Here is a 22,625-nt window from a genome sequence, read left to right on the forward strand (position 1 = left end):
AATCAAGCAATAAGTAATAGTGTATATTCTGAAGAGGTGAATTAGTTGTTCTTGTTTTGTAGGACTATATCACACCATGAGAGGACCTGAAGGAAAGAGACAATCTATGATTTGCATGGGTCAAATTAAAGGCTAGCATTAAGGAAAAGATGACCTCTCTGGCCTCAGAAAGACAGAAATCTACAGGGTAGTGAACTAGTAAAACCTTAAAGCAAAGAAGTAGCTAATGGACGGAAGAGATTTGGGGTAAGGAAAAGGCCTTATTCCCTAACACTGCAGGAATTATGGCAGTGGTGGGGAATAAAGCCACCTAAGAAAAGAATTTAAGTAGCTGAAGAAACACAATATTGTGTTAACAGTTGCAGAGTGAAAAAGCTATAAGTTAGGAGTGAGAAACCCACATTGTTAAAGACAGAAATAGATAAAGCTAATTCTTATAATTTAAATGTGAATGGATGGAATATTCTAAAAGAAATTGAAAAGTGACAGATCAAAAATTTTAAAGACCATACAATCTGTTGTTTATGAGAAACAAAAACAAATACACAAAATAATACAGAGGGAACAAGGGGGAAAATTTTATACATCAAATAAATTCAAAAAAGTAGTAGTTGCAGTTAAGCTATCTGGCAAGCAAAGACAAACATTCAAAAGACAAAAAGGCTGAAAAAGAAAACTACATTATGATGAAAGGAAACATAGGCAAGAAACCAATATCAGTAATTAATCTATAATCTCCAAAATGCTTTATCAACCAAATTTATAAAGCAAACACTAATTAAATTACCAAAAGACATGATAATGACAGTATACTTCAATATCCCTTCTCAGTTATCCATAAGTTTATTAGGTTGATAAAAAAAGGGAAACTAGGAAACTGAACAAATTGCTAGAGAAACTAGAGATAAAGGACTCATAACGTCATCCAAAAAGAACTTTAAAAAAGAAATATTCTCAGCACCATATGGAAAAATTACAAAAATTGAACAATATTGCTACTGAGATATTCCAAGAAAATGTAAAAATGATAAAAATAGTAAACTTGTTATAGATCCCAATATTATAAATACTCATTGGTTCAGGAATCACAGTCAAAAGATAGATATCCAAATGGAAACTTAAGAATGAAATCCTAAATAATGAGGTGATCAAAGAACAAAGCATAGATACAAATAATAATCATTTGAAAAGAAAAAACAAATGAAACAACATAACATAATTTGTAAAAAGCTTTAAAGCAAGTCTTCAAAGGTAAAATAAAATCTCTACAAATACTAATAAAATGGAAAAAGAGAAGATTAATGACCATTTTTTAAAATTATAGTACCAATAAAGGAACCTAAAATATATAAACTGAGGGCAAAGGGTAAAATGAAAATACAAAATTACTAAAATAAAAAATAAAATTGAAAATGTAAACTCTAATACTATATAAACTATTTGAAAAAATAGTGAATGAAGGAGTCTTACCAAATTCCTTTTATGACACAGACTTGGTACTGATACCTAAGCCAGGTGGGAAGGAAACAGAAAAAAGAAAATTATAGACCAATTTCTGTAATGAATATTGATAGAAAAATCTTAAATAAAATATTAGCAAAGAAATTACAGAAAATCATCCCCAGGATAATATACCATGATAAGTAGGATTTATACCAAAAAATTGCAGGGGTGGTTCAATATTAGGAAAACTATTGGCATAATAGACTATATCAGTAACCAAATTAACAAAAAACATATTATTATCTCAATAGATGCAGAGAAAGCATTTGATAAATGTAGAGGTCCAGAACTCTGAAAAGATACAGATAGCCAGGTGCTTATAATTAAGCACCTACTCAGTGTGGTTGATGAGATAATGAATCTCTAGTTAAGCACAACCTTAGTGTGATGTGATGATGTAATACTCTAGTTAAGCATATACTTAGTGTGATATGGGGATGTAATGACTCTAACAGTTGGTGCTTGCTCATGTACTGCAGTGATGTAATCAAACTGAAGTATTTAAGGGCTGAGAGAACTGGGACTCTGAGTCACATAAGACTCTCAGCCACAGACACAGAGTATTCTCTCAGACAGACACAGACACAAAGAAAACTCCAGACTTCATCTTTTCCCATCTATCCTCATTAGTCTCCTGCCTCCTTTACTCCTCAACTAAGACCAAGGACTCGGGCTGATCCTGAGGACCTCCAGAGAGCTAGTCTGGACATTACAGATAAAATCCAACATCTATTCCCATTAAAAACATTAGAGAGTATAGGAATAAATGGACTTTTTTCCTTAAAATAGTCAGTAACATCTATTTAAAACCATCAGCAAGCATCATATGTCATAGAGATAAAGTGTGTGGAAGGCCAAAAGGGCGGTGTTCACATATAATTACACTCAATTCACAGATAATGATTTAACCCCTGCAATTTGATTTTGGCACACTAATGAGAAACAGTGGCCTACACATATACAGAAAGATCAGTATAAATGGGGTAAAAAAGTTCTATGGAAGAGAGAGGATGGAACTTGGGCAGGTCCAGGGGCAGTTAGGATTTGGAGTCTGGGGCATGTTCTTATCATTGCAGATGATACAAGAGAAGAACAATGGGTACCAACAGGAGAATCAGGACAGTGGGAGAAGATGCAGAAAAAGCTGAGAAGGCGGAGGAAATCCAGAAGCAAGAGAAACAGAGTGATGAGAAGAAAGAATAAGGAAATTATGGCGCAGCTGTTATTTGCATTTACATTTCTTGAGCTGAGTTCAAAGATTCCAGGAACAGTTGTGGTTCCAATGCAGGACTGGACAGTGCTAACAAAGGCTCAAGATGTTGCTGCTGATCAAGAAGTCCATTGGACACTGTAATTCTTTATCCTCCCCCAATAACATCAAGGGTGAAATAAGGTTGCCCACTATCACCACTGCTATTCAATATTGTATTAGAAATGCTAGCTTTGGGAATAAGAGAAGAAAAAGAGATTAAAGGAATTAGATTGGGCAATGAGGAAACCAAATTATCACTCTTTGCAGATGATATGATGGTATGCTTAGAAAACCCTAGAGAAACAACTAAAAAACTATTAGAAGCAATCCATAACTTTAGTAAAGTTGCAGGATACAAAATAAATCCACATAAATCATCAGGATTTTTATATATCACTAACAAAATCCAACATCAAGTGATACAAAGAGAAATTCCATTTAAAATAACTGTTCATAATACAAAACATTTGGGAATCTATCTTCCAACAGAAAGTCAGGAACCACATAATCAAAACTACAAAACACTTTCCACACAAAATCAGATCTGAGTAAATATAATAGAGATGACAACACTTTGTAAATTAACTTATTTATTTATTGCTATACCAATCAGACTCTCAAGAAACTGTTTTAATGACAGAGAAAAAGTGACAACAAAATTCATCTGGAAGAACAAAAGTTCAAGAATTTCAAGGGAATTAATGAAGAAAAAAAAGCAAATGAAGGTGGACTAGCTATAGCAGATCTAAAACTATATTATAAAACAGTGGTCATCAAAACCATTTGATACTGGCTAAGAAAAAGAGTAGTTGATCAGTGGAATAGGTTAGGTTCACAGGACAAAATAGTCAATGACTATAGCAATGTACTGTTTGACAAACCCAAAAACCCCAGCTTTGGGGATAAGAACTCACTATGTGACAAAAATTATGGGGAAAATTGGAATCTAATATGGCAGAAACTAGGCATTGACCCACACCTAACAGTATATACCAAGATAAGATTTAAATAGGTTCATGATTTAGACATAAAGAATGATATTATAAACAAATTGAAGAACATAGGATAGTTTACCTCTCAGATCTGTGGAGGAGGAAGGAATTTGTGACAAAAGAAGAACTAGGGATCATTATGGATTACAAAATAGATAATTTTGATTATATTAAGTTAAAAAGATTTTGTATAAACAAAACTAATGCAGACAAGAATTAGAAGGGAAGCAATAAACTGGGAAAACATTTTTTATATTCAAAGGTTCTGATAAAGGCCTCATTTCCAAAATATATAGAGAATAAACTCAAATTTATAAGAATTCAAGAAATTCTCCAATTGATAAATTTTCAAAGGATATGAACAGAGAATTTTCAGATGATGACATGGAAACTATTTCTAGTCATATAAAAAAGTGCTCCAAATCACTATTGATCAGAGAAATGAAAAGTAAAGCAAATCTGAACTACCACTACATACTTGTCAGATTGGCGAAGATGACAGGAACAAATAATGATGAATGTTGGAGGGGATGTGGGAAAGCTGGGACACTGATACATTGTTGGTGAAACTGTGAATGGATCCAACCATTCTGGAGAGCAATTTGAAACTATGATCAAAAAGTTATCAAACTGTGCATTCCCTTTGACCCAATAGTATTTCTACTGAACATATATCCTAAAGAGATCTTGAAGGAGGGAAAGGGACACACATGTGTAAAATTGTTTGTGGTAGTCCTTTTTTTAGTGGTTAGAAACTGGAAACTGAATAGATGCCCATCAATTGGAGAATGGCTAAATAAATTATGGTATGAATGTCATGAAATATTATTGTTGTGTAAGAAATGACCAACAGGATTATTTCAGAGAGGCCTGGAGAAACTTACATGAAATGATGCTAAGTGAAATGAGTAGAACTAGAAGATCATTATACACAGCAACAACAAGATTATATGATGATCAGTTCTGATGGACATGGCTCTCTTGAACACTAAAATGATTCAAATGAATTCCAGTTATTCAATGATAAAGAAAAACATATCTATTCAGAGGGAGGCCTGTGGAAATAGCATGGATCACAATATAGCATTTTCACACTTCCTGTTGATATTTGCTTGCATTTTGTTTTCCTTCTCAGTTTTTTTTTCCCTTTCTAGGTCTGATTTTTCTTGTGCAGCAAGGTAACAGTATAAATATGTATACATATGTTGGATTTAATATGCATTTAACATATTTAACATGTAGTGGACTACCTGCCATCTAGGGGAATGGGTGGGAGGAAGGGGGGAAATATGAAACAAGAAAATTTTATAAGGATCAATGTTGAAAAAATACCCATGCATATGTTTTGTAAATAAAAAACTTTAATTAAAAAAGAAAAGACTGAAGGACAAAGCAGAGCAATAGTTTGGAAAAATGGAAAGCAGTATAACAGAAATTGGACTATGATTTTACTATATTTCATGATATATTCTAAATAGATATATGGCTTCAATAATGAAGGTCTTAGTATTTAAAGAAAGAGAAAGAAATTAGTAATCTACTCACATCTCTGATCAAAAGATAATTATTTTTAAAAATTTTATTTTCAGGTCCAAATTCTCTATTCCAATCACTACCTATTGACAATAAGTGCTTTGAAATTGTCAAGGATCATGAAATGGTCCATTATGTACAATTAGATTCTCATTCAGCTCATTTTTTTCTTTTTTTTTTCCTATTGTTTACTTAAAATATCCTCTTTAATTTTATATCACACTAATAATTTATTATAACAATATACCACCACTGGTTTATCAATTCCCCAATTGATGAGTATCCATTCAATTTCCAATTTTTTGCCATCACAAAAAAGAGCTGATAATTTTTTTTTGTACATCAGTCCTTTTGATTTTTTTATCTCTCGTTGGTGTATAGAACTAAAGCAGTATTGCTGTGTTAAGAGGTATGCACAATTTTATAGTCATTTGAGGCATTGTTCCAAATCTTTCTCTTAAATAATTGGACCAGTTCACATTAATTTAAACACAGTAGAGCAGCATTTTTCTCCATCTTCTCCAGAACTTATCATTGTCCTTTTCTAAAAATCTTAGTTTAATGGATGTGAGATGGTAACTCAAAAATTACATTTCTCTAATATTAGTGATTTAAAGCATTTTATATGATTTTTATTCTTTGTATAGCTTTGATTTCTTCTAAAATATAACATATTATATCATTTGACTTTCAATTAAAAATGACTAATTATATATATATATATATATATACACACACACATATATATGTGAGTATGCATGTGTGTGTTATGTATATATAATTCAATTCTCAAAGAAACTTTGTAAAGAATATTTTCCCAATTTCCTGTTCCCATTTCAATTTCAGTTTGGCCAATTCTGTGTATGCAAAAGCTTCTTAATTTAATGTTACAAGGTGCTAAGTCACTGGAATTGATAGAGACAATAATTATCTAATTTAGCATGGTTCAGTATGATTGTTCTGATCCTACAAGGAGATGTTATGGGCTCGAATTTGAAACAAGTTACTAAGTGGAATTGAGGAGACAGTGATTTAATGCTACTATAAATAATGGTTTTGTAGTGATATAATGATTGGTGTGTACTCAGTGTACAGAATATAAGCAAGAAGCTTTCAGGGCCAGGAGGACAAGCCCACTTAAGGACAAGGTGGAGACAGATTCATTTTATTTTTCACCTTTGTGCTGGCTGGAGGCTAAAGTACAAACCTTTGGATTTGGAGAAATCTGGAGGGAGCTAGAGAAAGAAGCTGGCAGAGGCAAAGGACCAGAGGCAAGATGGGGAAGGCCTCCAGAAAACTAGCCAAGCCCCAAGTGAAGGAGATAAGATTTTGATGGAAACAATAAAGGATTTGGACTTTAACTCCTGGCTGCATTTGGGGTGACTACTGAGAACTGAAACTAAGGCTGCCTCCAGAAGCCCCCCAAGAAACCTGCTCCCAGAGATATTACATCTTAGAGAAGAATATTACAATTTAATGTAATAAGAATTAGCTATTTTGTCTCCCATAAACCTATCTCTACTTTAATCACATATCTGTCCTTATTTATAGACATGAAAGGTAATTTTTTCTATGCTCCACTGATTATGTCTAAATCATATATACATTTTGAACTTATCTTTATATATAAGGTGAAACATTAAATTGTCCTTGTTTTTTCCACACTGCTTTTCAGTTTTCCTATCAATTTATTTTTATAATTTTTTATTAATTTTTATAATTATAACATTTTTTGACAGTACATATGCATAGGTATTTTTTTTACAACATTATCCCTTGTACTCCCTTCTGTTCCAAATTTTTCCCCTTCTTCCCTCCACCCCCTCCCCTAGATGGCAGGCATTCCCATACATATTAAATATCTTATAGTATATCCTAGGTACTATATATGTGTAGAACCGAATTTTGTTGTTATTGTTGTTGCAAAGGAAGAATTGTATTCGGAAGGTAAAAATAATCTGGGAAGAAAAACAAAAAAACAAAAAACAAAAAAAAATTCTCACAATTTATACTCATTTCCCAGTATTCCTTTTCCGGATGCAGCTGATTCTGACCATCATTGAGCAATTGGAATTGCATTAGTTATTCTCTATGTTGAAGATATCCACTTCCATCAGAATACATCTTCATACAACAATGAAGTGTATAGCGATCTTCTGGTTCTATTCATTTCACTCAGCATCAGTTGATGTAAGTCTCTCCAAGCCTCTCTGTATTCCTCCTGCTGGTCATTTCTTACAGAACAATAATATTCCATAACATTCATATACCATAATTTACCCAACCATTCTCCAATTGATGGACATCCATTCATCTTCCAGTTTCTAGCCACTACAGAAATGGCTGCCACAAACATTTTGGCAACTAGAGGTCCCTTTCCTTTCTTTAGTATTTCCTTGGGATATAAGTCCAGTAATAGCACTATTGGGTCAAAGGGTATGTACAGTTTGATAACTTTTGGGGCATAATTGCAGACTGCTCTCCAGAATGGTTGGATTCTTTCACAACTCCACCAACAATGCATCAGTGTCCCAGTTTTCCCACAGCCCCTCCAACATTCATCGTTATTTGTTCCTGTCATCTTAGCCAATCTGACAGGTGTGTAATGATATCTCAGAATTATCTTAATTTGCATTTCTCTGATCAATAGTGATTTGGAACACTCTTTCATATGAGTGGAAATAGTTTTAATTTCATCATCTGAAAATTGTCTGTTCATATCCTTTGACCATTTATCAATTGGAGAATGGCTTCTTATAAATTAAAGTCAATTATAAAAAATAAATTAAAAAATAAATAAAATAAATAAAAAATAAAAATAAAAAATAAATTAAAAAAATAAATTAAAGTCAATTATAAAAAATAAAGTCAATTCTCTGTATATTTTGGAGATGAAGCCTTTATCAGAACCTTTAACTGTAAAAATGTTTTCCCAATTTGTTGCTTCCATTCTAATCTTGTTTGCATTAGTTTTGTTTGTGCAGAAACTTTTTAATTTGGTGTAATCAAAATTTTCTATTTTGTGATCAATAATGGTCTCTAGTTCTCCTTTGGACACAAATTCCTTCCTCCTCCACAAGTCTGAGAGGTAAACTGTCCTATGGTCTAATTTCAATTTTCCTAGCATTTTTTGTCAAATAATGAATTCTTATCCCAAAGTTGGGATCTTTTGGTTTGTCAAACACTAGATTGCTATTTTTATTTACTATCTTGCCCTGTGAGCCTAACCTATTCCACTGATCAATTAGTCTATTTCTTAGCCAATACCAAATGGTTTTGGTGACTGTTGCTTTATAATACAGTTCTAGATCAGATACAGCTAGACCACCTTCACTTAATTTTTTTTTCATTACTTCCCTTGAAATTCTGAACCTTTTGTTGTTCCATATGAATTCTGCTGTTATTTTTTCTAGGTTATTAAAATAGTTTCTTGGAAGTCTGATTGGTATAGCACTAAATAAATAGATTACTTTAGGGAGTATTGTCATCTTAATTATATTCTCTTGGCCTATCCAAGAACACTGAATGTCTTTCCAATTATTTAAATCTGACTTTATTTTTGTGGCAAGTGTTTCATAATTTTTCTCATATAAATCCTGACTTTCCTGTGGTAGATATATTCCCAAATATTTTATACTATCGACAGTTATTTTGAATGGAATTTCTCTTTGTATCTCTTGCTATTGGATTGTGTTGATAATGTATAAAAATGCAGAGGATTTATGTGGATTTATTTTGTATCCTGCAAATTTGCTAAAGTTCTGAATTATTTCTAATAGCTTTTTAGCAGAGTCTTTGGGGTTCTCTAAGTATACCATCATGTCATCTGCAAAAAGTGATAATTTGATTTCCTCATTTCCTAATCTAATTCCTTGAATCTCTTTCTTGGCTCTTATTGCCTAGGCTAGCATTTCTAGTACAATGTTGAATAGCAATGATGATAGTGGGCAACCTTGTCTCACTCCTGATCTTATAGGGAAATGTTCCAGTTTATCACCATTACATATGATGTTTACTGATGGTTTTAAATATATGCTCGTTATTATTTTAAGGAATAGTCCATTTATTCCTATACTCTCAAGCGTTTTTAGTAGGAATGGATGTTGGATTTTATCAAATGCTTTTTCTGCATCTATTGAGATGATCATATGGTTTTTATTAATTTGATTATTAATATGGTCAATTATACTAATATTTTTCCTAATATTAAACCAGTCCTGCATAAATCCTATTTGATCATAGTGTATTATCCTGGGGATGATTTTCTGAAGTCTTTTTGCAAATATCTTATTTAAAATTTTAGCATCAATATTCATTAAGGAGATTGGTCTATAATTTTCTTAGTCAATTTTCAGCCTACCTGGTTTAGGTATCAGTAACATGTCTGTGTCATAAAAGGAGTTTGGTAGGACTCCTTCATCCTCTATTTTTTCAAATAGTTTATATTGGAGTTCTTTAAATGTTTGGTAGAATTCACATATAAATCCATCTGGTCCAGTGGATTTTTTCTTAGGAAGTTGGTTAATAGCTTGTTCTAGTTCTTTTTCTGAGATGGGACTATTTGGACTACTTATTTCTTCCTCTTTAATCTGGGAAAGCTATATTTTTGAAGGTATTCTTCCATTTCATTTAAGTTATCGAATTTATTGACATAAAGTTGAGCAAAGTAGCTCCTAACTATTGTTCTAATTTCCTCTTCATTAGTGGTGAGTTCTCCCTTTTCATTTTCAGGACTAACAATTTGCTTTTTCTCTTTTTTTTAAATCAGATTTACTAAGGGTTTGTCTATTTTGTTAGTTTTTTCAAAGAAACAACTCTTAGTTTTATTAATTCAATAGTTTTTTTACTTCCAATTTTATTAATCTCACCTTTTATTTTTAGACTTTCAAGTTTCTTGTTTGTCTGGGGGTTTTTAATTTGTTCCTTTTCTAGCCATTTTCTTTGTAAGCCCAATTCGTTGACCCTAAAACTTCCCCTTATTACTGCTTTGGCTGTATCCCACACATTTTGGTATGATGTCTCATTATTGTCATTTTCTTGGATGAAGTTATTAATTATGTCTATGATTTGCTGTTTCATTCTTTAGTATAAGATTATTTAGTTTCCAAATATCTGTTGGTCTAGTTTCCCCTGGTTTTTTATTAAATGTAATTTTTCATTGCATTGTGTTCTGAAAAGGATGCATTTACTATTTCTGCCTTACTGCATTTGATTTTGAGATTTTTATGCCCTAGTATATGATCAATTTTTGTACAGGTTCCATGAACTGCTGAGAAGAAAGTATACTCCTTTCTGTCTCCATTTAGCTTTCGCCAAAGATGTATCATATCAAACTTTTCTAGTATTTTTTTACCTCTTTGACTTCTTTCTTATTTATTCTCTGGTTTGATTTATCTAATTCTGAGAGTGCAAGATTGAGATCTCCCACTAATATAATTTTGCTGTCTATTTCTTTTTCCAGCTCTCTTAATTTCTCTTTTAAGTATTTAGGTGCTGCACCACTTGGTGCGTAAATGTTTAATATTGATACTGCTTCATTATTGATGCTGCCCTTTAGCAGGATATAATGCCCTTCCTTATCTCTTTTAATTAGATCAATTTTTGTTTTGCTTGATCTGAGATGAGGATGGCTACCCCTGCTTTTTTGGCTTTGCCTGAAGGATAGTAGATTCTGCTCCACCCTTTTATTTTTAGTTTGAATGCATCACCCTGTTTCTGGTGTGTTTCCTGTAAAGAACATATAGTAGGATTCTGACTTTTAATCCTGTCTGCTACCTGCTTCCTCTGTATGAAGGAGTTTACCCCATTCACATTTATGGTTAGAATGACTAATTCTATATTCCTTGCCATCCTGTTAACCCCTGCTTATTCTTTTTTCCTTTCCTTGCCTCTTACCCCCCTACCCAGTATTAAACTTGTGAACACTACTTGCTTTTCACAGCCCTCCCTTTTTAGGATCCCTCCCCCACCTTAAAGTCCCTCCACTTATTTTACCCCTTTTCCTCACAACTTCTGTATTCCCTTCCCCTTAGCTTACTCCTTCCCTTTCACTTTTCAATGAAGTGGAAGAAGTTTCACCATAAATCGAATATGTCTATTCATACACACTATGCTCAATCTCCCTCCTTTCTTTCTCTCAGATACAATAGGTTACCTTTGCCTCTTCATGAGATGTAGGACCACCACTTTACCCTTTTTTATGATATAATTTCCTTTCCACCTCTAGTTTCTAGGACAAATTATACATATGTTCTTTACATATCTTTATTTCAGAAATATAGTTCTCAAGGTTTCTTTTTTACCTTTTTAGAAGTCTCTTGAGTTCTGTATTTGAAGATCAAACATTTTGTGTGGGTCTGATTTTTTCATCAAGAATAGATTGAATTCATCTATGTTGTTAAATGTCCATCTTCTTCCCTAGAAAACGATGCTCATTTTTGCTGGGTAAGTTATTCTTGGCTGCATACCAAGTTCCTTAGCCTTTCGGAATATCATGTTCTAGGCCCTTCATTCTTTTAATTTGGAAGTTGCTAGACCCTGGGTTATCCTTATTGTGGATCCTCCATATCTGAATTGCTTTTTTCTAGCAGCTTCTAGTATTTTTTCCTTTGTCTGATGGTTCTTGAACTTGGCCACTATATTTCTTGGCGTTTTGATTTTAGGGTCCCTTTCAGTAAGTGATCGATGAATGTTTTCATTGTCTATTTTACCCTCTGTTTCCAAAACGTCTGGGCAGTTCTCTTTGATAATTTCCTGGAAAATAGTGTCCAGGCTCTTTTTTTCCCTCACATTTTTCAGGGAGTCTGATTATTCTCAAATTGTCCCTGCTGGATCTATTTTTCAGGTCTGTTGTCTTTCCAATAAGGTACTTGACATTCTTTTCAATTGTTTCATTTCTCTGGTTTTGCTTGACTACTTCTTGGTTTCTCTTTGAGTCATTCATTTCTACTTGTTCGAGTCTAATTTTCAATGATGTATTTTCTTCACTCACTTTTTTTATATCTCTTTGTAATTGTCCAATTGTGTTTTTAAGTGAGTTTTTTTCTTCTATAGATTTTTTTTTTCCTTTTCATCCATTTTATTTTTTAGAGAGCTGTTTTCTTTTTCCAGCTCACTAATTGTGTTTCTCAATGATTTGTTTTTCTTTATCCACTCTGTCTTTAAATGCATGGAATGACTTATCCAGGCTCTCTTCTCAAGCTTCCCTTTCCTTTTCCCATTTCTCTTCTAGCTGTCTTGTGAGAGCCTTTTTGATTTCCTCTATGACAGTCTTATGTATTGATGAGCAACTCATATCCCCCTTAGGGGATTCCTCTGCAGACAGTCTGCTTTTAGTCTGCTCAGTGTTTGAAGTCTGCTCTCTCTCCATACAGAAGCTGTCAATGGTTAGATCCCTTTTAATTTTTTTTTTTTAATTTTGTCAGAGCAGGGGGGCGGAGCCAAGATGGCGGAGAAGAAACACACGACTCAGTGAACGTCCTCACTCACTCACAACCAATTAGATAAATTAAGTCTCAAAATTAGCTCAGGACTGATAGATACCACAAGGACTGGAAGCACGACTTACCAGCTGAAGAGAATCTGGAGTTTCAACAGGAAAGGTCAGTTCTCAGGGGAGGAATAAGAGAGACCAGCACAGACGGTGGGGTAGGGGCAAACTGCGCCCATTGCGCTGAGAAGGGCTCTGGGATCAGAGAAGCCACTGAGGTAAAGGAATCTGGCACAGGCTGTTAGCTCTTCTCTGCTAATTATTTAGCAGTTCAGAAGAGAAAGCCAAAATATTTTAAAACTCAAATTAGATTTTCCCCGACCCGGGGGGTGACTCAGCAGAGAATCGGCACCAGGGGGTGTGGCCTCAGCTACCACCTGAGAATAGTTAAGAGATTGACAAGTGGGTGGATACGGCCCAAGGCAACACACACTGCCTAGCTTAGCTGGAGGGAGTGGAACTCAGCTCCAGGAAGTCCCAGAGAAGCGGAACCTTTGAACTAGGGACCGCGGTTTCTGGCAGACACTTCCAGTTTGAGCGCAGGGGCTTCTCACGTCACCTGCTGCAGACATCCACTCCCCACCCGGTCACATAGGCTGAGCTTCGTGCTGTCTTCACTATTCTACGCCCTCGAAGCACAGTAGTGCTAATCATCTCTGAGGCACTTCCAGGGAGGGGGTGGGGAACTCTCTCCCAGAGCTCTCTCTTAGCTCCGGCGCAGGGGCCGCTGCATCCATCCGGTCTGGGAGGAAGCTGGTAAAGAAGTAAATAATTTCCTACCCCAGAGACAGACCCCAAAAGATTTTTTTAAGTATGAGCAAAAAAGCTAGAAAAACCATAGATTCCTTCTATACAGAGAAAGAGCGGGTATCCAACCCCGAGGAAGTTGACAGCAGAGAATCAACAGACAACAACCTAAAGGGGAACGATTCCTGCCCCCCATCACATAACTCTCTCCTAGAAGAATCTCTTAAAAAATTGAGGGAGATCGAAGAAAAATGGGGAAAGGAAAGGGAAGTTATGATAGAGAATAACAACGTCCTGAAATTGGAGTTGGAAAAAATAAAGAATTCACAGGAGATGCAGGGAAACAAAATTAGTGAATTAGAAAAGGTTAAAAAAACACAGGAAAGTAGGATTTCGGAATTGGAAAAGATAAAAAAGTCTCAAGAAAATAGAATTTCTGAATTGGAAAAAGAAAATAATTCTCAAAAAAAAAATTAGGGAAATGGAAAAAAATTCAATAGAGCAAAATAATTCATTTAAAAACGAAATTGGGCATTTACAAAAAGAACTAAAAACTGTGAAAGAAGAAAATAACTCCTTAAAAGTCAGGATGGAACAAATAGAAATGAATGATTCACAGAGAACCCAAGAATCAGTCAAACAAAACAAAAAAAATGAGAAGCTGGAGAACAACGTCAAATACTTACTGGGAAAATCTATAGACCTGGAAAATAGATCTAGGAGAGATAATCTGCGGATTATTGGACTTCCCGAAAACTATGACCAAAAAAAGAGCCTAGATTCTATTTTACAGGAAATTATCAAAGAGAACTGTCCAGAGATAATAGAAACAGAAGGGAAAGTAGATGTGGAAAGAATTCATCGAACTCCTTCTGAAATAGACCCTAAAAAAAGAACACCACGGAATATTGTGGCTAAGCTGCAGAATTGCCACACAAAGGAGAAAATCCTGCAAGCAGCTAGAAAAAAACAATTTAAATACCAAGGTGCCACAATAAGGGTCACCCAAGATCTGGCTGCCTCCACATTAAAAGATAGAAGGGCCTGGAACCTGATATTCCGAAAGGCAAAAGATCAAGGACTGCAACCAAGAATGAACTACCCAGCTAAGTTTAGCATCTTTTTCCATGGAAGAAGATGGTCATTCAATGAAACAGAGGAATTCTATATGTTTCTAAGAAAAAAACCAGACTTAAACAAAAATTTGATCTACATCCACAAGACTGAAGAGAAACAGAAAAAGGTACACAGAACCCTTGAGAACTGTAACTCTGTTGTGGGTATATAAAAAATACTCAAGGATAATTTGATTTTACTGATATAAAAGAAAAAAAGGGGGGTGTAGTAAAGGGAAGGAGGTCAGTTCAGAAAAAGGGGAAGGAGTGATAAAAAGAGGGAAACTACATCCCAGGAAGAGACATAGAAAATACACCATATCTGAGGGAACTTAGTGAGGGGGAGAATCATTGTGTGAATCTTACTCTCATCAGAAGAGGCTCAAAGAGTAAATAATTAACATATTTGTTTTTCAGAGAATTTTCTCTCACCTCATTAAAAGGGGGGAGAGGAAAAGGGAAAAGGAAAAGGAGAATAAGGGAAGGGACTTGGAGGGAGGGGGGAGGGATCCTAAAAAAAAAAAAAAAAAAAAAGAGGGAGGGTTGCGCGTCACAAGGGGGGGTCTGTAAATTAAATATCAGGGAGGGGGATCAGGGGGGTCAAGGGAAAAAAGTATAATCTGGGGATAATACGATGGCAGGAAATACAGAATTAGAAATTTTAACTGTAAATGTAAATGGGATGAACGATCCCATCAAACGGAGACGGATAGCAGATTGGATCAAAAAGCAGAACCCTACAATATGTTGCCTACAGGAAACACACTTAAAGCAGGGAGATACATACAGAGTAAAGGTAAAAGGTTGGAACAGAGCCTATTATGCTTCAGGTAAAGCCAAAAAAGCAGGGGTAGCTATCCTTATCTCAGATCAAGCAAAAGCAGAAGTAGATCTCGTTAAAAAAGATAAGGAAGGAAACTATATCCTGCTGAAAGGTAGCATAAATAATGAAGCCATATCAATACTAAACATATATGCACAAAGTGGTATAGCATCTAACTTTCTAAAGGAAAAGTTAAGAGAACTGCAAGAAGAAATAGACAGTAAAACTATAATAGTGGGAGATCTCAACCTTGCACTCTCAGATTTAGACAAATCAAACCACAAAACAAACAAGAAAGAAATTAAAAAAGTAAATAGAACATTAGAAAAACTAGGTATGATAGACCTTTGGAGAAAACTGAATGGCAATAGGAAGGAATATACTTTCTTCTCAGCAGTTCATGGATCCTATACAAAAATTGACCATATACTAGGACATAAAGATCTCAAAATTAAATGTAGGAAGGCAGAAATAATAAATGCCTTCTTCTCAGATCACAATGCAATAAAAGCTACATTCAGTAAAAAGTTAGGGGTAAATAGACCAAAAAGTAATTGGAAACTGAATAATTTTGTCAGAGCAGGACTAAAAGAAAACAAATTGACAAGAGAAACTATTGGTCTGTTTTTTTTGGGGGGATGGGGCTGGATGGTGTTAACGGGCTTCCTCTACAGACTGTGGGGGAGGGCAACAGCAAGCCACTAACAGGACAGTGATGGCTGCACTTGCATCTGACCTCTGAGTCTCAGAGAATGTGCTGAGTCATTCTGGGTGGGCGTGAGGGTGGCCATGTTCAGAGAGAAGCTGGCTTTCTGGAGTTTTATTCTTCATCTCCAGTGTTTACACCCTCTCCACTGCTCCTGGCTTGCTGCCAAAACAGAGTGTCCACACAGGGGTAAAAGTCATTTTGCAGAAACAGAAGAGATCGCACCCCTCCGCCCTCTGGTCTGGGCTGTGTGAGCTGCCTGTCTCACTCTGGCTGCCTGCCCTTGGTCTGAGCCCAGTCTGTTTGACCTTCCCTCGAGCAAACACTGATCTTTTCTCTCGAATTTCAAGGATGTCTTCTGTTGGTGATTATTTGTGGGTTTCTTTTCTGGTCAAGCATTAACTCCAAGGCTTGTCATAAAGTAAGTCCTGAGAGAAAACACGGAGCTCAAGCAGCTGTCTGCCTCCACGCCGCCATCTTGGCCAGAAGTCCTCAAATATTTTTAATAGTAAATTCTTACCCTAATACTTTGAATTTTCAAATTAAAAAAATAGTTAAGATTGGGGACATTTAGGAGTGGAATTAAGATGCAAGAATGAAGCCAGTAAGCTGTTCAGGATTTTCCATTTTCCTTCAAAAAAATACATGAAACTAAGCCTATGAACAGAGTCTGATGGAATGAAACCACTCTCCAGCTCATTATACATTGGAAGGACTTCAAGAAAAGTCAGTTTCACTGAGGTGAAAAGAAGTTCAGTCCAGCTCAGACTGAGTCTGCATAAGCCAGTGAGAGGATCCTAAACATAACAGATTAACAACTAAGATTCTTGGTTCTGGTTCAGTAGCAGAGAAAACCAGAGAGTTAGCCCCCAGTACCATCTCAAAAAAAAAAACACTTTCTGGGAAACCAGACTGTTTTCTGAAAAGAAAAGGTAAAGTTTCTCCTGTTGGGAACAAAACACCAAATACAAGGATTCCCTATACTCAAAACCAAGAGTCAGAGCTGCACAAGAAGCTTGGAACCCTTGTGCCCCAGAAGCAAAGCTCAAGTTTAAAAGTCGAAATAAATACAAAATATGAAAAATACAAAATAATATATGAAATATGAAATAAACTATGTAATAGGAAATAAGAAAGAAAGAAAATGAGCAAGACACAGAAAAAAAACAAAAAACAAAAAAACAAAAACTTTAACCATAGAAAACTACTTTGGTGACAAGGAAGATCAAAACACCAACTCAGATGAAAACAAAATGTCCACAGAGGAAATCTCAAAGAGTGATATGAATTGGTTTTAACCCTAAAGAGGCTTCTTGAAAGCATAAAATAATTTAAAATGCAAATAAGATAGAAGAAAAAAATAGAAAAGAAACAAGAAGTCTTCAAGAGAGCATCCACAGCTTGGAAAAAGAAGACAATTCCTTAAAAAATACAATTGACTAAATTGGGGGGGGGGGGGAAGTCTGCTGAAGAAAACACAACCTTCAAGAGTAGAATTAATCAAATTGAAGAAAAAAATACAAAAGCTAACTGAAGAAAATCACACATTTCTAAGAATAACATATTTAAAACTTTGAATTCCAGATTTTCTTTCCTTCTTCCATCCCTAATACTCCCCAAAATTGAGAATGAAATAAATTCAATATAGGTTATATATACATAATATGCAAAATATTTCCATGATGGTCATGCTATGAAATGAAATATATACAAAAAAATACATGAAGCATAACAAAACCCTCAACAAAACTCTCAAGAAAAATAACTTTAAAAATTTTTTTTTCAATATGCCTGTAGACACCATCATTCCTTTACTTGGTATAGATAACTGTTAGAATTATTACTAGGCGCTAAGTCAGTTGTCTGGTACTTAACAATTCTGTAGCTCAGATTTCACACCTTTAAAGGAGTTCAAACCTTTAAAGGAGTTTGCTCATAGGTTCTGTAAGGAGTTCTCACAAGCCCATTCTGTAGGATATAAGGAGCCAACATTGAGTGAGGAAGTCAGTCTGGATTGGGTCAAGGAGAAGACTTCCCAGAAGAACTTCAGGGAAGCTCGAGGAGATTCAGAGAGCAAGGATTCAGTGGATTCACAAGTCCAGCAGATTCACAAGTCTAAAGGAAAAGTCTGCTCATGGACTTCTGGGAGATCACATCTGGGAATGAATTTTGGGAAACCCACAACCCCACACTCTTGGAGGCAGAGTCTGATTCATTCCCACGGCTACCTTTGTGCTGGCTGGAGGCTTTGGATTCAGAGGGAGCTAGAGACGGAAGCTGGCTGGAGACATTCTGACAGGAAAAGATTCAAGACTTTGAAGGACACAATATAGGATCTGGACTTTAACTCCTGACTGCATTTTGGGGATTACAGGTTCTGAAACTAAAACTAAGCCTGCCTCCCCAGATGCTCCCCAAGAGATCTCCTTCAAGAGTATGGTTACAATTTAGAGAGAGAGAGAACATTACAGATAACGTTTCTCATCAAAGGTCCTTCAGAGTTGTCATCATTGTATTGCTGAGAACAGTAATGACACTGAAAGCTGATCATCTTATAATATTGTTATTATTTTGTACACAGTACATTTCACTTTGCATCATCTTATGCAAGTCCTTCCAAGTTTTTCTGGGAGCATATTGCTTATTATTTCCTGTAGCACAATAGTATTTCATCACAATTACATACAACAATTTTTCAGCTATTCCTCATTTGTTAAGCATCCCCTCAATTTCCAATCTTTTGCCCCCAGAAAAGAGCTGCTATAAATATTTTGTACATATAGATCCATTCCCTTTTTGTTTTGTATCTCTTCTGGCATACAGACCCAGTAGTGGTATTGCCATGTCAAAGGCTATGCATGGTTTGATAGTTCTTTAAGCATAGATTCAAATTGCTCTACAGAATGGTTGAATTAGTTCACAACTCCACTAAGCATACATTAATTTTTCCTTTACCCCACATCACTTCCCACATTTACCATTTTTCTTTTCTGTTTTTGAGACAAATCTAATAAATAGTACTTCAGAATTTTTAAATTTTCATTTCTCCAATCAATAATGAATTAGAGCATTTTCTTTCACATGGTTATAGTTACTTATCAGTTAATAATTTATCCTTTGGGGAATAGCTCTTATAAATTTGACTCAGTTTTCTATAAGTTTGACAAATGAGACTTCTATCAGAGAAACTTGCTCCATTTGTTTTTTTCACAATTCCTCTTGCTGGTATTTCCCCCTGTTTACACTATTATCTCTCCCCTATCACCATGCCCCATCTCAAAAAAGTTTTGCTTTGGCTAACCCTTTCCCCAATCTGTCCTCCCTTCTCAGATCCCCTCCTCCTTATGCCTTTTCCCACCTATCTTATAGGATAAAATAGCTTTCTATATTCAATGGAATATGAATTTATTCCTTTTTTTAACTATTTCAGATGAGAAAACTAAAATTCACTCGCTTCTCTTAACCCCGCTTTTCTTCCTCTCTCCTGTAAAAGCTTTTTTCTTTGTCTTGGCAGATATATTTATAGGTATTTATATAGTCTGCAGTTATTTAAAATGGGATATTTCTTATCTCTTCTTGTAAGTCAGGGGTGGGAACAGTTTTGTTTTTTTTTTTTCTGCAAAGGGCCAGTTGGATATTTATAACACCATTCGCAGGGCAAAGAAAATTATCAACTTAAAAACCCCAACAAGGGGAAGTTATTGTACCTAGCTTTCAATTCATTATATTTTGCAGTTGACTTAGCACAGCCAAACAAAATTATTTCATGGACCTTATAATGTCCATTGGCCAGAACTTCTCCACTTCTGGTGTGGGGTTTTGTTGGTCATATGTAGAAATGCTGCTGTGTATGGGTTTATTTTGTATCCTTCTAATTTGTTATACTTAATTGTTTCAACTACCTTTTTGGCTAAATTTTATTATTTTAAACTTAAATACAAAATAGTAAAAGGAATAAAAGCATTGCCATGTACACAGAAAAAGATAAGAGGATTCAATATGAAACAATAAATGTCTATTTCAAGGAAACCTATATAAGAAATGCTACAGTTTTCAAAGCTTCCCAACTTTGCTTCTTTGTAAGGTTTTTGTTTGTTTGTTTTCAACTATAGACCTTTTCTGAAGTTCTTCCAAATTATCTTCTGCTGGAAATTTGTTACCCTCCAAAACCACTTCAGAGACTTGATCTGGTGTTGATCTGAGGGACATTAGGAGGAGCTCAGATAAAGATGTGTCTACTCTCCTTCATCTTGTCTCCACTCGAGAATTTTTTTTACAAAAGGAAAAAGAACATATATGTGAAAAAATAGTTGTCATCTCTTTCTTTAAGGGCAAAGAATTGAAAATTGAGGAGATACCTATCAGTTGGAAAATGGCTAAACAAACTAGTATATGATTATGCTGAAATGCTATTATGGTATAGGAAATGGTGAGCAAGATCCTCTCAAAAAAAACTGGACTTGCATGACCTGATGAAAAGTGAAATGTACTGTGAACAAGATAACAATAGGGTTTGATAATCAGCTGTGAATGATATGGCTATTCTCAGTAATACAAAGATCCAAAATAACACTGATGGACTTACAATGTAACATGTTATCCCATTACCAGAAAAATATCTAAGGATTTCTGAATTTAAACATACTTAATTTTTTTCTTCAATAGTTTTTTTGGTTTTGGTCTGTTTTATTTCACAATATTACTAAGATGGGAAATCTTTTACATGACTACATGACTACATAGTATAATCTATATCAAATTGTTTGTCTTCTTCATAAGGGACAGTAGGGAGGGAGAAAGTAAGAGAATTTGGGACTCAAAAGTTTTTTTTTAATGAATATTAAAATTGTTTTTCAAATAAGTGAAGAAAAATAAAATAATAAATTTTAAAAATCGTTTTACTCTTCATATCTCTTCTAGAGATTCTTGTTGGACTTGTGTTAAATTTTTAATTTCCTTTGAGGCTTCATTATACACAATTTTGTATCATTTTCTTCTAGGTTTGCATCTTAAGAAACTTTCTCACCTGAGTAGTTTTTTTTTTCACATTTTTTTTTCTAATTTAAATTTTATAATTATAACTTTTTTTTTGACAGTATATACGCATGGGTAATTTTTTTACAACATTATCCCTTGCACTTACTTCTATTCAGATTTTTTCCCTTCCTCCCCCAAACCCCTCCCCCAGATGGCAGGCAGTCTTATACATGTTAAATATATTACAGTATATTCTAGATACAATATATGTGTGTAGAACCTAATTTTTTGTTGCACAGGAAGAATTGGATGCAGGAGGTAAACATAACAGTTTACACTCATTTCCCAGTGTTCCTTTTCTAGATGTAGCTGATTCTGTCCATCATTAATCAATTGGAATTGGATTAGCTCTTCTCTATGTTGAAGATATCCACTTCCATCAGAATACATCCTCGTACAGTATCATTGTTGAAGTGTATAATGATCTTCTGGTTCTGCACGTTTCACTTAGCATCAGTTGATGTAAGTCTCTCCAAACCTCTCTGTATTTCTCCTGTTGGTCATTTCTTATAGAACAATAATATTCCATAACATTCATATACCACAATTTACCCAACCATTCTCCAATTGATGGACATCCATTCATCTTCCAGCTTCTAGCCACTATGAAAAGGGCTGCCAAAAACATTTTGGCACATACAGGTCCCTTTCCCTTCTTTAGTATTTCCTTGGGATATAAGCCCAGTAGTAGTATGGCTGGGCCAAAGGGTATGCACATTTTGATAACTTTTTGGACATAATTCCAGATTACTCTCCAGAATAGTTGGATTCTTTCACAACTCCACCAACAATGCATCAGTGTCCCAGTTTTCCCACAGCCCCTCCAACATGCATCATTAATTGTTCCTGTCATCTTAGCCAATCTGACAGGTGTGTAATGATACCTCAGAGTTGTCTTAATTTGCATTTCTCTGATAATAGTGATTTGGAACACTCTTTCATATGAGCAGAAATAGTTTTAATTTCATCATCTGAAAATTGTCTGTTCATATCCTTTGACCATTTATCAACTGGAGAATGGCTTGATTTCTTATAAATTAAAGTCAATTCTCTGTATATTTTGGAGATGAGGCCTTTATCAGAACCTTTAACTGTAAAAATGTTTTCCCAATTTGTTACTTCCCTTCTAATCGTGTTTGCATTAGTTTTGTTTGTGCAGAAACTTTTTAATTTGGTGTAATCAAAATTTTCTATTTTGTGATCAATAATGTTCTCTAGTTCTCCCTTGGACACAAACTCCTTCGTCCTCCACAAGTCTGAGAGGTAAACCATCCCATGTTCCTCCAATTTATTTATGATTCCGTTATTTATGCCTAAATCTTGGACCCATTTTGATCTAATTTTAGTATGTGGTGTTAAATGTGGGTCCATGCCTAGTTTCTGCCATACTAATTGCCAGTTTTCCCAGCAGTTTTTGTCAAATAATGA

Source organism: Sminthopsis crassicaudata, chromosome 1 (genome assembly GCF_048593235.1).
Source record: "Sminthopsis crassicaudata isolate SCR6 chromosome 1, ASM4859323v1, whole genome shotgun sequence".
Classification (NCBI taxonomy): domain Eukaryota; kingdom Metazoa; phylum Chordata; class Mammalia; order Dasyuromorphia; family Dasyuridae; genus Sminthopsis; species Sminthopsis crassicaudata.